The sequence below is a fragment of the Palaemon carinicauda genome, chromosome 18 (assembly GCF_036898095.1).
Source record: "Palaemon carinicauda isolate YSFRI2023 chromosome 18, ASM3689809v2, whole genome shotgun sequence".
In the NCBI taxonomy this organism is placed as follows: domain Eukaryota; kingdom Metazoa; phylum Arthropoda; class Malacostraca; order Decapoda; family Palaemonidae; genus Palaemon; species Palaemon carinicauda.
In genome coordinates, this window is record NC_090742.1 from 33,427,019 (window position 1) to 33,441,469 (window position 14,451).

The window sequence follows — 14,451 nt, forward strand, 5'->3', positions numbered from 1 at the left end:
AAGCAAATAAAGTCAAGGCAGTTTAATGAGTTAACGGGAGAGAGAGAGAGACGGCACGTCTGCACTCTACCAAGCCAAAAGCAAAAGTGGTTACTCACCCGACGGGTGTGAGTGAGCGGGGTAGCCGGTCTACCCCAACCCCTTCTGTTAACTAGCGGACGGGGGTAGTCATCCCTTACTTAAATTGTCTTGGCTAGTTTTCAGCGTTGCCGAAAGTAATACCCCTATAAATAGCAAAAGGTTTGTATACAATTTAACAATCTTGACTTAGGGAATGTCGTCAATCTAAAGTCGACTTAGAAACTGAAAAGAAAAAGGTTCTGTGGCTTGAACAAGCCATCAATGGTTGCCATTAACCACTAGATTGTCTAACCTTTTAACTAGCGACATAAGTCTAATGGAAAGAAAACTTTTACTTGTAAAAAATAGGTGTATATAAAACCAAGCTTACAGAGAAGCAATATGAACATATGGGGAGGTTCATAGATATAAAGTAAAATTCTAAAAAATTGGATCAGCTACAGGTCGAATGGTTGCTGCCAAGACCCTTTTGTGGTGTGTGGAGCATAATGCATGAAGTGCACTGACAGTGCTAACCCTTTAGAGGGTAAAATGAAGATCTAGGCAAAGTTCAGGTTAAGATTTTCTAAGTCTACCATATAAGGTCAACTTTACAATAGGGTGAAGTAAAAGAAAGGTCTCTATCTATTTTCTAAAAACATTTTCTGTACTTAAATCCCTACTACTTCGCCATGCATTAGATTTTTCTCTCACTACAGCTACTACTTCTTTAAAAATTACAAAAATAACAAAGATGTTCATTTTCCATAAAAAACAAAACAGTTTCACATTTTATTACAAACTTAATACTAAGAAACTACAATTAAATTCAGCCATATTAACTACTGTACATAACTACATTACTATAACAACTGCGACTTTGGAAATACTATTCTATATAATCTAAATATAACAATTATAAAATTGTCAAACAAAATAAAACACTAAGAATACATATATATTTAAGTAACAGGAAACAACCTGAGGTCTGCAGCCTCTCAGAGAACTACCAATTCAATCTTTCAACTTTGGAGAGCAGATTTCAAAGGTCTCCCCCTTGAGCAATCAAAATCTATTTGAATATAGAAAAATTCATCAGTTAATAAAGTCTACGAAATGCCAATATAACAGGAAATCGAGTTACTTTACCTAACTTTACTATCAATTTCCATGATCACATATTTTAATTTAGCTAGGGCAGCTTCAAGTCCCTCATAAAATACATCATGATGTGTAACAAAACGAACAGCAGTTGCTGTCCACGGCAACACCTTAATGGCTACCTCTTCTCCTATCTCTCTGGATTCGTCCTCGCTCACCTGAAATTCAATATAATTTTAAAGTAAAAATATGTCATTAAGTTAACAAAAGAAAGAATAAAACAAATGTTGACTGACCATAAGAAAAACTGATAAATAAAACAAAACTCTCCTCCCAAACACAATTAACGTTTTATGGAATTATTCGTAATCTATGGTAGACCAAATCTGAATAGGATATCTTTATCTCACATAAAATAAAGACTTCTCTTTTCCATTAACATTTTCAATAATAAAAATAATATAAATACTGTATCTAACCATGGCAAAAGCTCTTTTATGAGAAGGACACTAAAAAATGAAACCATTGTTCTCTAGTCTTGGGTAGTGTCATAGCCTCTGTGTCATGGCCTTCAACTCTCCTGGATTAGAGTTCTCTTGCTTGAGGGTATATTCAGGCATGCTGTTTTATCTTATTTCTCTTCCTCTTGCTTTTTAAAAGTTTTCGTAGTTCTAATACATGGGATTTAATGTTGTTACTGTTCTTAAAATATTTTGATTGTTTATTACTTCTCTCGTAGTTTATTTCCCTGTTTCCTTTCCTCACTGGGCTATTTTTCCTTGTTACTTTACTTTACTTTGATGGCTGCTTTTCCGGTCCCATACAGCAGGGGAACCCCACTCTCTACAGGACCTCCACTGTCGTTTTACATTGTTCGTTCAGAGTATTTAACGTTTCATATCGCATATTGTTCACTTACTGTTAAATCGTCACTGTCAAAAGACTCAAGAAATAAGAAGGTCTTCAGTTTCCTCTTGAAAGCCTTAACGTCTTTAATCATTCGAATATTTAAAGGCTCTGGAGCCTAAAGTAGACATAAATGTAGGTTCCAACAGTTTGAAGCCATCTGTAACTATTCCCATGTCGACATGATTTGTTGGCTGCGCAATATGTAGCAATTCTCTCAAGTATTTTGAACACCCGGTTCTGATAACTTGGTGGGTTATTGTACATGTTTTAAATTCAATTCTCGCTTTAATCAGCAGTCAGTGTAAATCGATTAGTATAGGGGTGATCCTTTCTCTAGGTGGGACACCTTTTATCAGTCTTGCTCCTTGTTGGAGCCCTTAGGTTTATAACATCTTGCTTTTCCAACTAGGGTTATAGCTTAGCTTGTAATGATAATACTAATAACAATGGGGAGTCACAGCTTTAATATACTGTAGATGAGAATGCCCTGCATCTCTGTAGCCGTATAATTTCTTAAAGCCCTCTAGACCAATCAGTACATGATATCTGCATTATGGCAATCAGTATACGTATAGTACACACTTTATGCTCCAAAACCAAATCAATTTTTTTTATGATTATACAGACATTCATTTTATTAAAAAAATTTTTGGAGTTAAACTACGGTGTGGCTCCATTTAAAGGATAAAATGGAGAAAGTGACAGGATGTATAAAAGAAATCTATTGTCTTTTCTGCCCTAAGGCAGGTACATCAATGTGCAAGGCATAGACTCTTTGTGTATACGAGAAAACCAAGGGTTCAGGCTCTTTTTGGATTCGTCGCAGCACGTCTATGCTGAATTTGTCGGCCAACTGGTGACATGTTACAAGTTAAAAGTTGAGAACCATTACTAATGCTAAAGACAAGGATTATCTGGGTGTTTATTTACATCTGCAAAACTTATCAATTAGGAAAACGAAGATATCTTTCCTCTTCAACCACCTAAGCGTTATTTTGCTATGGATATTATTATCATCATTATGGCTTGCTAAGCTACAACTCCAGTTGGAAAATCAGAAAGCTTTAAGCCTGAGAGCTACAACAGGGAAAATAGCCCACTGAGGAAAGGAAATAAGGAAATAAATAACCTAAGAGAGAAGTAATGAACAATTAAATATCTCAAGAACAGTTACAACAGTAAAATAAAATAGTACGTTGGCCAAGGCACCAGCCATCTATTGAGATACTTCTGCTAGAGAGTTATGGGGTCCTTTGATTGGCCAGACAGTACTTCATTCATTGGATCCTTCTCTCTAGTTACGGTTCACTTTCCCTTTGCCTACACATACTGTGCACTGAATAGTCTGGCCTACTCTACAGATTCTCCTCTGTCCTCATACACCTGACAACACTGAGATTAACAAACTATTCTTTTTCACCTAAGGGGTTAACTACTAAACTGTAATTGTTCAGTGACCACTTTCCTCTAGGTAAAGGTAGAAGAGACTCTTTAGCTATGGTAAGCAGCTCTTCTAGGATAAGGACACTCCAAAATCAAACCATTGTTCTTTAGTCTTCGGTAGTGCCATAGCCTCTGTACCATGGTCTTCCACTGTCTTGGGTTCTCTTGCTTGAGGGTACACTCGGGCACACTATTCTCTTTAATTTCTCTTCTTCTTGTTTTGTTAAAGTTTTTATAGTTTATATAGGAAATATTTATTTTAATGTTGTTACTGTTCTTAAAATATTTAATTTTTCCTTCTGTCCTCTCCTCCCTGGGCTATTTTTCCCGTTTGCTTTACCAACTAGGGTTGTAGCTTAGCAAGTAATAATGATAATAATAAATGGATTTTGAGAAAAGCAAAAAATCTATTTTTGGGTGATATGGCCAGGCCATCCTGATGGAAGGTTCCTTTAGGCAACTTTCTAAGGGACATTTGGCTACAGTGATACTCCCAGAGAATTGACCACAGGTCTCCAGAATTCTAACTCCTGGCGCGAGCATCCTGAAAATAATTCTTAAGGATATCGCATAATATCAGGGGACGTGTTTCTTGATACCACACATAGCAATCTTCACCCCGAATAGAGATTTCGCTTTGAGGGGTAGAGTGGCAAATTTGAAGGGGAGCCGTTATCAAGGTTACCCGGTGGATCCCCTCCCAGTACTACTACGGCGTACTATTCCTTGTTGCAATTAAGTATGGATAGCTGCAGATAGAGTAGTTTCAGGTAGGGACTTTATTACATAGATGTATACTCCTTTTAAGAAAGGAGGGAGGGTCCATCAGGACGACAGAGCCATATCACCCAAAAATAGATTTTTCGCTTTGCTCAAAATCCGTTTTTTGGGCTCAGCCATGTCATCTTGATGTAAGTTTACCAGAGAATTACTTGAAAATACTATATCTGTGTGTTTGTATAAGTGCCTTTACCTTGACTCAGATACTTACATGGCCTCCAAGACCAAATGAATATATGACCTTACCGTTATTTGTCATATCCACTAAGTTCGGAACTAACTGAGGTATGTCAATATTGACTATAGAAGCGTCAAGGTTGTATTCGTGGGAACAAGGTGGAATTTTAGCTATGACCAGTTTGTTCACACATAGGAATATATTCAAGTATTTTTATTTTAGGAAAATAAAAGACTCTGGAAAAATTTATTTGAATACTTGTAGGCCGAATAAGACGCAAATACATTTTATGTATTTATTTGTATAAACAAAAATAAATACAACGAATGTATTAAAATAGAATCTTTTACATAAACAACATTTTCAAAGTATATATATATTTATAACCTGTAAGGGAAGAAATATATATTAGTATGTCACAGTTGCCACTCAAAAAATGTGAAATTCTTAGATTGATTTCACTTAGATGTTGTATATGTTTTAACACTATGTACGAATGTTCACACAGCACTGGTGTTATTGGTTAGATTCTACACCTATAAAGAACAGTCCAAGGATCACCATAGCGATCCTCAATAAAAGATATTACACTCAAGGGTGCTAATACCAGTTCACCCTTTACACTGTCAAGTCCCAAACAGTTCACTGTTCATCGCAGCACTAGACGACAAGTTTTATAACACTACCTGCCGCCACCACAAAGTGTTTTATTTCATGCACTTGCTACGCATAATGTTTATAAAAGACTCTAGAGGATTTCCATCCTTTGGTATATGGATGGATATGAGTGGAGTCTATCAAAGTCCATATGCTGAAAGAAGTTCAGCGAGGAAGCAATTTTTCTCGAATCGTGACCTGTGGGTGTACTGTCAGGATCCGCTCTGCGAATAAAGTAGGTGAGTTTTGCCCTCAGTTGTTTTAGGGATAAGTTTGATCCTGAGGTTTCGCCTATGAAAAGCTGTCCTTCCTTGAAGTCTGAAGTTCTTCGAAGATAGACCTTAAGACACTCTACTGGACATAGAGAGACATCTTCCTTCAGAGGGCAGATTCTCCAAGGACCCCACCTTTTGGTGGGTAGCTCGATTTTGGCGAGAAAGGTAGGATCGGGAAAAAGATTCAGTTCTCCCTCTTCTGTGAACTGAATATGGCCCTTGTCTCTAGATAGGGCCACTATTTCACTAACTCTAGCCCCTGAGGCTGTAGCGAACAAGAATATCACTTTCTGTGTTAGATCCTTTAGGGAGCAATTTTCATTGTTCAAGTTTGAAGCGTAGTGCAAGAATTTGTCCAAAGACCATGATATGGGCTTCGGAGGAGTTGCTGGTTTAAGTCTAGCGCATGCTTTTGAAATCTTATTGAAGATTTCGTTCGACAGGTCCACCTGGAAGGTGTATAGAAGAGGTCTAGTCAAAGCTGACTTACACGTAGTTATCGTGGTGGAAGCCAGGCTTTGCTCATGAAGGTGGATGAAGAAGGACAGGCAGAAGTCTATCGAGATTTCTGCTGGCTTGTTTATTTTGACAAAGGAGACCCACTTCTTCCAAGATGATACATATTGTCTTCTGGTTGACTTTGACTTGTATTCTTCTATAAAGTCAATGTTGTCTTTTGAGATCCCAAACCTTTTCTTGACTGCTAAGGCAGGAAAATCATGAGATGTAGGTTTTGGGTTCTCAATGATGAAGCGTAGACAGTCAACTTCTGAACCAGTTGGGATGGAACTGGGTTCGGTAGAGGAAACAGCCTCAGCCTCAGTTCTATCACTGGAGAGAACCAATTGCTCTTGGGCCATTTGGGGGCCACCACTGCTGCTGTCCCCTTGAAGGATCTCAGCTTGTTGAGGACCTTCAGCAGGAGATTTGTTGGTGGGAACAGATAGATATAATTCCATCTGTTCCAATCGAGGGACATGGCGTCCATCGCTTCTGCCCGAGGGTCCTAGTATGGGGCTACGTATCGAGGTAGTTTCTTGTTGTTGCTTGTTGCGAAGAGGTCGATCGGCAGTTCTGGGACTTTTTCCAAGATAAAGGAGAATGAGTCTGCATCTAGGGACCATTCTGACTCTATCGGCTTTCGCCTGGATAGAGCGTCTGCCGTCACATTGCGGAACCCTTGTAGGTGAACTGCTGATAAGTACCATCTTTTCTTCCTTGCTAAGCGAAAAATGGCCAACATCACGTGGTTGATGTAAGCGATCTCGAGCCTTGTCGGTTCAGAAATTTCACTATCACTTCGCTGTCCAAGACCAACTTGACGTGGGCTGATCTGTGAGGGGATAGTTTCTTCAACGTCAGGAGGACTGCCATGGCCTCCAGAATGTTGATGTGAATGGTCTTGATCTGGTGTGACCAGGTCCCTTGAACTTTCCTTTGATGGGAATGGCCTCCCCATCCTTCCGGTGAGGCATCCATGTGGATGACTACTGACAGTTGAGGTGGTTGTCAGGGAATAGTCCTTGCTAAGCTCTTGACATTCGACCACGGCCTCAGAAGCGATCGTAGAAAGGTCGGTGTCGGTGTATGTTGATCTCTTTGAGCATTTAAAGCGTATCTTCTCCCGATTCCTGACGCATCCTTTAGCTGTGCTCTTAGCACTGGGTCTGTTACTGTCACAAACTGGAGAGAGCCCAGTACTCTTTCCTGTTGGCGTCTTGAAATATTGTTGGATCTCAGTAGTCTCTTGACAGAACCCGCAATCTCTCTCCTCTTCTTCGGTGGAATGGAGAGGCGATGTGACTGCAAGTTCCAATGGATTCCCACCCATTGAAACTCTTGAGCTGGAGAGAGGCAAGACTTCTTGTAATTGATCTTGAAGCCCAAATGTTCCAGAAACTGGATCACCTTCGTGGCTGCCTGCAGACAAGCAGTCTTGGATGCTGCCCACACCAGCCAGTCATCCAGGTATGCTGCTACCTGAATGCCTTCTGAGCGTAGCTGTTGTACGACTGTGTCCGCAAGTTTCGTGAGAATCCTTGAGGCTAAGTCTAGTCCAAAGGGCATGGCTCTGAAGACATACTTTGTCTTCTGTAACTTGACTCCTAGGTAGGAAGAGAGGGAGCGGCTGACTAGAATGTGCCAGTAGGCATCTGCTAGGTCTACTGAAACTGTGTACGCCCCTTTAGGTAACAGGGTCCTTATGTGTTGTAAGGTTAACATCCGGAACTTGTTCTCGATGAACTTGTTGAGTGGAGACAAGTCTAGAATGACTCTGAGTTTGTCCGAGTCCTTCTTGGGAACACAAAACAGCCTTCCCTGGAATTTGATGGACTTTGCTTTCCTTATAACCTTTTTGTTCAAGAGTTTTAAGGTATATTCTTCCAATAAGGGGGTGGAGTGTTGGAAGAATTGAGGAAAGGAAGGTGAAGTTCTGTTCCATTTCCATCCTAATCCATTCTTGATTAGACTGTGGGCCCAGGGATCGAAGGTCCAACGATCCCGAAAGTGGAGGAGTCTTCCTCCTACCTGGAGCATCTCATTGCTTGGATGATTCGGAGGGTTTGTTACCCTGACCACGTCCTCCTCTACCTCTTGAGGGGTTTCTTGAGGAGCCCCGTCTAGATCCTCTACCTTTTGGGCGAAAGGTAGTGGTGTGCCTCTCAAAGCCTGGGTTAAAGGCTAGTGACTGGGCTACTAACTGTTGAGGCACCATCTGGAAAGTGGTTTGCGGCTGGGCAACCATTTGGGGCACTGTGGTCATGGTAACAGTGGGATGTTGCGCAGGTCTATGAGGCACTCGTGGCTTCTTCGTATTCCTGTTCTTGGGTTGGGGACCAGCATCAGAGGAGGATTTCATTTTGGAAGACATGCCCCACTTTTGGAGAAAGTTCCTATTCTCCGTGGCGGCTTTAGCAACCACCTCTTGGACTGCTTCCTTTGGGAAGAGGTCCTGGCCCCAGATACAGGAAGTGATCAACTTCCTGGGCTCGTGCTTGACCATTGCATTGGCAAACACATACTCTCTACAAGCCCTCCTGGCCTTCAGAAAAGCATACATGTCCTTGACTAATGTAGCCATGTGCATCTGGCTAAGACTGTGTATATGTCTGGGATGCTTGAGATGCCTGCACACATCTCCATGCAGTTCTGGAGAGACAGAGAGGCGGCTAGTCTCTCTTTTGTCTCCTGTTCTCTTCTCAGAAGAAAGTCCGACAGCTTCGGAAGGTTCTCGTTGAACTGCTGTCCTGCGATATCTGCATCTAAACTTAGCGACCGAGAAGGTTAGATGGACCTCGTTCCAGTCCTTCTTACCCGTAGGCCGGGCTAGAGACAATGGTCTACACTTCTCTAGCATAGGGCATGGTTTGCCCGCATCATCTGCCTTTAGCACGCAGTGGAGAGCTTTAGATGTAAAGGGAAAAGCTCTGGAGGAAGGTAGGGTGCTTCTTGCTCAACGCAGAAACCTTGGAGTTTGTATATCCTGCCTTCTTCAGGCTAATTGTCAAGAGAGCCTGTGCCTTGTCATGGTCAAAGACCATGACCTCCTTAGGTTCTGTCTCTTCTTTAGACGCAGGTTCGTTCTTCAGCCTGATGAAGCACTGCGGGTAAGCCACAAGGCTCGGCCAGAATTGGAGATCGTCGAGGGGTATGGCCCCCATCTTCTCCGAGACGTAGAGTTTCCCATTCATCATGGGCATGAACTCTGCATACCTCCAGGGGTTGGTTTCGGAGCATTGAGGCAAGTCAGAGACTCTGGGCCGCTTGTAGGAGCCGCGAGAAGCAATTGCGCGGTGTGCTTCCTTGACTTCCTTTTTCACCTCTAGCTGTTCCTTGCGCATAGTTTCCATCATCTGCTGGATCTGCGCCATGAACGCTTGGCCCGTGGGAAACTGCGGGTCTGGTTGAGGGGTTGGGGCCGAAGAGGTTGACGGCGCAGGCTGAAATGCCGTCACAGACAGTAGAGGGTCTTCCGTCTCTTTCGATCCGGATTCTTCTTCCTCCTCGGGTGGCTGGGCCACCTCTTCTTCAGGGTCTTCTTGAAGGAGATCCTTTTCAGTGTCCGAGGACACCTCTGACATCCTTTCCTAATGGATGTCCATGCCTTCTAAAGCCTTATTGATGTCGGCCTCTATCCCCAGTTGTATGCAGAGAGGCTCGGGCCATACCTGAGGCACGACCGCATCAGATGTTGCCTTAGGGAACAGAAGGCTTCTAATAGTGTCGCTTGGTAGGTAAGGTCCTGGAGAGTTCTTCTGGAACCCTCTTACCCACTTCCGAAGCGTTTCCCTCACAGCATCCCTCGACTCCGTCGTCTTGAGATCGCCGAAACCCTCGGTCATGAAGGCCAAGCAGACGTTGCAACCCTTCGGGTCCCAGTACCTCAGGGTTGCAGTTGCGATGGAGCAGGGGGCATGAGACCTGCACATGTTGTGGCCACAAAAGTTCCTACTTTTGTGGTTGCAGTACATGACTGCACACTTCACCTTGGGCTCCTCCTGTAAGGAAAGAAAGAGTGAAATGAGTATGGGGTAATTTATCATACTGATAAATAAATCACATGCATTAATTGTAAATATTACTATTATAATTATAGCTTAGGATAGTAAGCTAGAAAATAAATAGGAAAGACACATATCTGTGTTTCCTGTCCAGGCAATTGCTGAGACCTCCCTCAATATTAATTTTCTAAATTTCCTTTTTGGGCTCAAGCCATGTCGTCCTGATGGAAGTTCCTATAGGGTAGCTTCCTTGGGTATATTATAACTACGGCGATATTCCCAGAGAATTTACCTTAAGGTACCCAGAATTCTAACTCCTGGAGCGAATATCCATAATAAAAGAACCAGGGATATCGCGAAATATCAGAGGACGTATTCTTGACACGCCACATGGCAATCTGCACCCCGAACAGAGATAACACTTCGAAGGGGTCAATTGGCAAGAAAACGAAAACGAGAAAGAAAAAGGAGAGCCGCTCGCAAGGTATCTCTCCTCTCCCGTTTCGTAAGCGTGCATTGCGCCGCTCACGGCGCCATCTGTATTCCTTTTTGCGTAGCTCAACAACTCGGTGTTTTTTCCCTGTGTTTCTCGCAATTCTTGGATTTAATCAATTAATTATGCTTTCTCCAACTTCTTCTGCTTCTGATAAGTTGAGTATTATTTCTTTTATGTATAAATGTAGGCTCTTGGTCATTTTAAAAGTGATTAATAGTAATATCTTTGTTACAAGAGCTGTTGCCTACCAGAGGCGTCCTGGACGCTGTCGCTCGCTAGGTATGAGTTATTTAGTTAGCCAGAGCGACGTTCCCGGCTGTTTCGCTTTAATAATTTTAGCTGTTTAGCGTTACATAGGATTTCTTTATATGATGCTTTTAGTATTGTTTGTCTTGGCGAAGGATTCGCCGATTCTGGCCTACGCTAGACCGTGTAGCCTAGTCGTTTGGCCCTAGTACTTTCCTGCATGATATTCAGATTTCCGAGTGTTTTAAAATTTTATTGAAGCTTTAGGCAGTTTTATACATTTAAGATTATGTTGATTTCTTCCAAGATAGTATACGAGTGAGTTTCGGTGATTTAGGTAATCGATTCTCTTGGCGCCTAGGCTAGGTTGTCTATGGGGCCTTAGTATACTTTCTCACACTCCCTGGTTGCTCTCTTCTCTTCGGAGAAGGTGTGCAATCCCTTTCCCTCTGTTTACGCCTTGGGCTTAATCCTAGTGGTTTATCTGAATTGACTTTAGATACAACTATATTAGGGTGTTTCTGTTCCTTCCTGTTTCCAGTAAGTCTGGCTTCAGAGAGGGGGCAGAACATCAGAGTTCTTAGTCTGAGTCTGTTTATGTCTGGCTTGTGGTTGAGACTCCCTTGCTAGACTGACGCAGACATAGGAAGCTTAGCCTCCTTAGGTCACTTTCGAAGGTTTCTGTACGAGATGATTCCTTCTTCTTGTGATCTAGCAGACTAGTCCAGTGTTGCTGTTCTCGGTGTCGAGGATAAGATCCTTTTTCTGGGAATAGCAACACCTTCCTTGCTTTGGTTCCGTGGGGGTTGGCAAGTATTGCTGGCCTCCCTCCTCGGATCTCCCCTAGGCTAAGATGAGTTTTCTTGGCTGCGGGTGATTCGTTACTAAAGCAAGGTTGGTAGGACCCTCTTCGCCCTTTCCCCCCTCTTTCCTCTGTAATGGCCTAGCCATTGCATTACTGTCCGTCATTCTACATCTGTACCTAGCATAGGTTAGGATGTGGGGTTGACTCAGTCCCTTGCCGGCCGGCCGGCAAAGGTCTTCTGCTTTGAGTGCTGCCCGGATCTCTCTTGGTCCCTCATCCATGTTTGTCTGTAGAGCCAGATGGCATTGGTCAGGAAGCCTGAAATTATATTCTCCCCTTCCTTATGTGCACTCTTTCGGGTTGCCGGGCTATGAGGTAGTACAGTCTCTTATCCCGGCATCCATTCTGTTTTCTTCTAGTGTTGTACCCTAGCCGGCTGCCGGCCTAAGTGGCCAGCAGCCGAGCAGTCGGAGTTCTCTGGTTCTTTTGCTGCCGGCCGGCATCGGTTGTATACCTTTGCCGGCCGGCTCTTATCACGCCATTGTCTGCCGGTCGCTACGAGTGGTGGCCGGCAGCCGGGTGCTACCTTGTGTAGTTGCCGGCCGGCACATGCATTTGAACCAGCGTTCTGCCACCTTATAGCTCTTAAGTAGTATACTTTAGATCTAGTTAAGATGTGTGCTGGCAAGTGTGCCGGCCGGCACATTACCTTCTATACTGTAACCAGTATTCTTCAGTATAGTATATACTGTAGGGAGAAAACTATAGTATAGTATTGTTACAACACTGTGTTTTCTAACACTTTTGTGTTGTCTTGCACAGCCCTTTGGTGTTGCCTTACAGATAAAGAAAGTGAGTTCTTTCTTGTCTACTATCCGGCATTTTAAAATCATCTTTTAGGTGTGAGCTACACCTGTTTCCTTTGGAAATTTTTCATTGGTTGCTCTAAGATAGATTAACCATACGATTTTATTATCTGGAAGGTTGCAGCAATTGACTGTGCGGGAAACACAAGTGTGTGTCTTTCCTTTCTGTTTATTTATGCTAAGCTATGTATATCCAGTGATACGTAATTCACTTGATACTCATAGAAATTTCTTCTCTTCACAGGAGGACCATCCGAAGTGTGGAAGCGTTTTCTGCAACGTCCGCAGCAAGAACTTCTGCGGACATGATTTGTGTAGGAGGCACGCAGCATGCGCAGTCTCCAAAGGTGATCTCCGGTATTGGGACCCGCAGGTATGTACCGTGTGCACAAACCTGGTTGCTGAGGCTTTTGATTCCCCTAGGACGGCGGAGTCAAGGGATGCAGCAAGGGAGAAGCTTCGTACCTGGGTAAGGGGTTTCCAGAAGAACACCTCTGGGCCCTATCTTCCAAGTGAGAAGATGAGGGCTTACCTTTTCCCCAGAGCGTCAGCTGAGGCAGTGATTCCCCAGCCTCAAGTGGAGATACCGGTAGGTCAGATCCCTGTGGTTGCTGAAGTCGCGGTCGCCCTGCAGGACATCCAGTTGGACGACAGGAAGTCGGAGGTGTCCGAGCGTCTGGAAGAGGACCTTCTGGCAGAAGACCAGGATGAAGATCAGGCTTCAGACATTGAAGAGGAAGAGGCCGACAAGGTGTCGGCTACTCCGGTTCAGGCCCCTGAACCTATTCCCTCAACATCGTCCTCTCTCCCAGAAGAGCTGGGAAAGACCCTTTCCTCCATCGTTGGAATGATCCAACAGATGCAGAGGGAGAATAATGAGAAGGCGGCTGCAATGGAGCTGGAGATGCGGAGACTTGCAGCATCACGTGGGCCCCAGAAGAGGCTCAGCGTGAAAGACCTTCCCTTGTGCTCAGATGCTAACCCTTGGAGGTATGCTGAGCACATGCCTATGACGACCGGAAAGATCGTCATTTCGGAGAAGTTGGGCTCAGTTCCCCTTGAGGAGGTGGAATTCTGGCCCAGCAAGGGGTCGTATCCGGACTGTTATGTCCGTCTGAGGAAGGAACCAGCCTCAAAGGAGGAGACAGAGCCGAAGGAGGTCATAGTTATGGACCATGCTAAGGGTCAAGCTTTGCTATCGTGCTCGATGAAAGAGAGGGGCTTCACAAACTCAAAGGTACCTGCTTTGAGTAAGAAGCACCCTTCCTTTGTGTGCTCTCCTGCTAGAGCCTTCCCCTTTATGCAGAAAGGGTTTGCGGCTGTGCTAAAAGCAGTCGAGGCTGGTAAGCCATGCCCTCCTTGGAGGAGTATAAACCTTTGTCTTTGGCCCTACCCACGGACCACAAGGACTGGAAGGACGTCCATCTTACCTTCTCAGTCGGGAAGTTGGAGGCTGATATTGCCGGACGTCAGTTCGGTGAGAACCTCCCCAAGCTGTCTGACTTTCTTTTGCGAAGGCAGCTCGAGACGAAAGAAAGACTGGCTGCCTCAATGTCTCTTCAAACCACTCTTGAGACAATGGCAAGTGACCCCAAGGTTCATGAGATGTTCATGGTAGTGGCTAAGACTCCTCTGGCCACAGTGACGAAGGACCTTTACAGCTTCGTCAAGGCGAGGAGAGCTTGTAGGGAGTTTGTGTTCGCCTTGGCTGCGGTGAGGCACGAGCCAAGGAAACTAATCTCCTCCAACATTTGGGGCAAAGACCTCTTCCCTAGCGAAGCGGTCAAGGAGGTTGTAGATAAGGCCGCCACGGAGAATAGAAACCTTCTCCAGAAGTGGGGCCTATCTCTCAAGAGAAAGTCTTCCCCGGAAGAGGGTCCCCAACCAAAGAGGAAGACTAAGAAGACTAGGCTACCCTCTCGGCCAGCCAAGCCATTCAGACAGCAGCAGCAACAGCAATTGCCTATGCCTTCAGTGCCCCAGATGGTGGCACAAACCCCGACCACATTCCAGTGGGTACCCCAAGCCGTGTTGACGCAGTCTCCGGCATTTAACCCAACGTTCGAAGGGCAGTCAACTACCTTTCGAGCAAAGCCTAGAGGAGCAGCCAGAGGCTCGTCTAGACGCCCCTCA

At 44.1% G+C, this 14,451-nt stretch overlaps 1 pseudogene; it reads right to left on the bottom strand.

Moving 5' to 3' along the window:
• Positions 1-863: 863 nt before the first annotated feature.
• LOC137657760 (uncharacterized) overlaps positions 864-14,451 on the bottom strand; it is a 153,016-nt pseudogene continuing 139,428 nt past the window's right edge.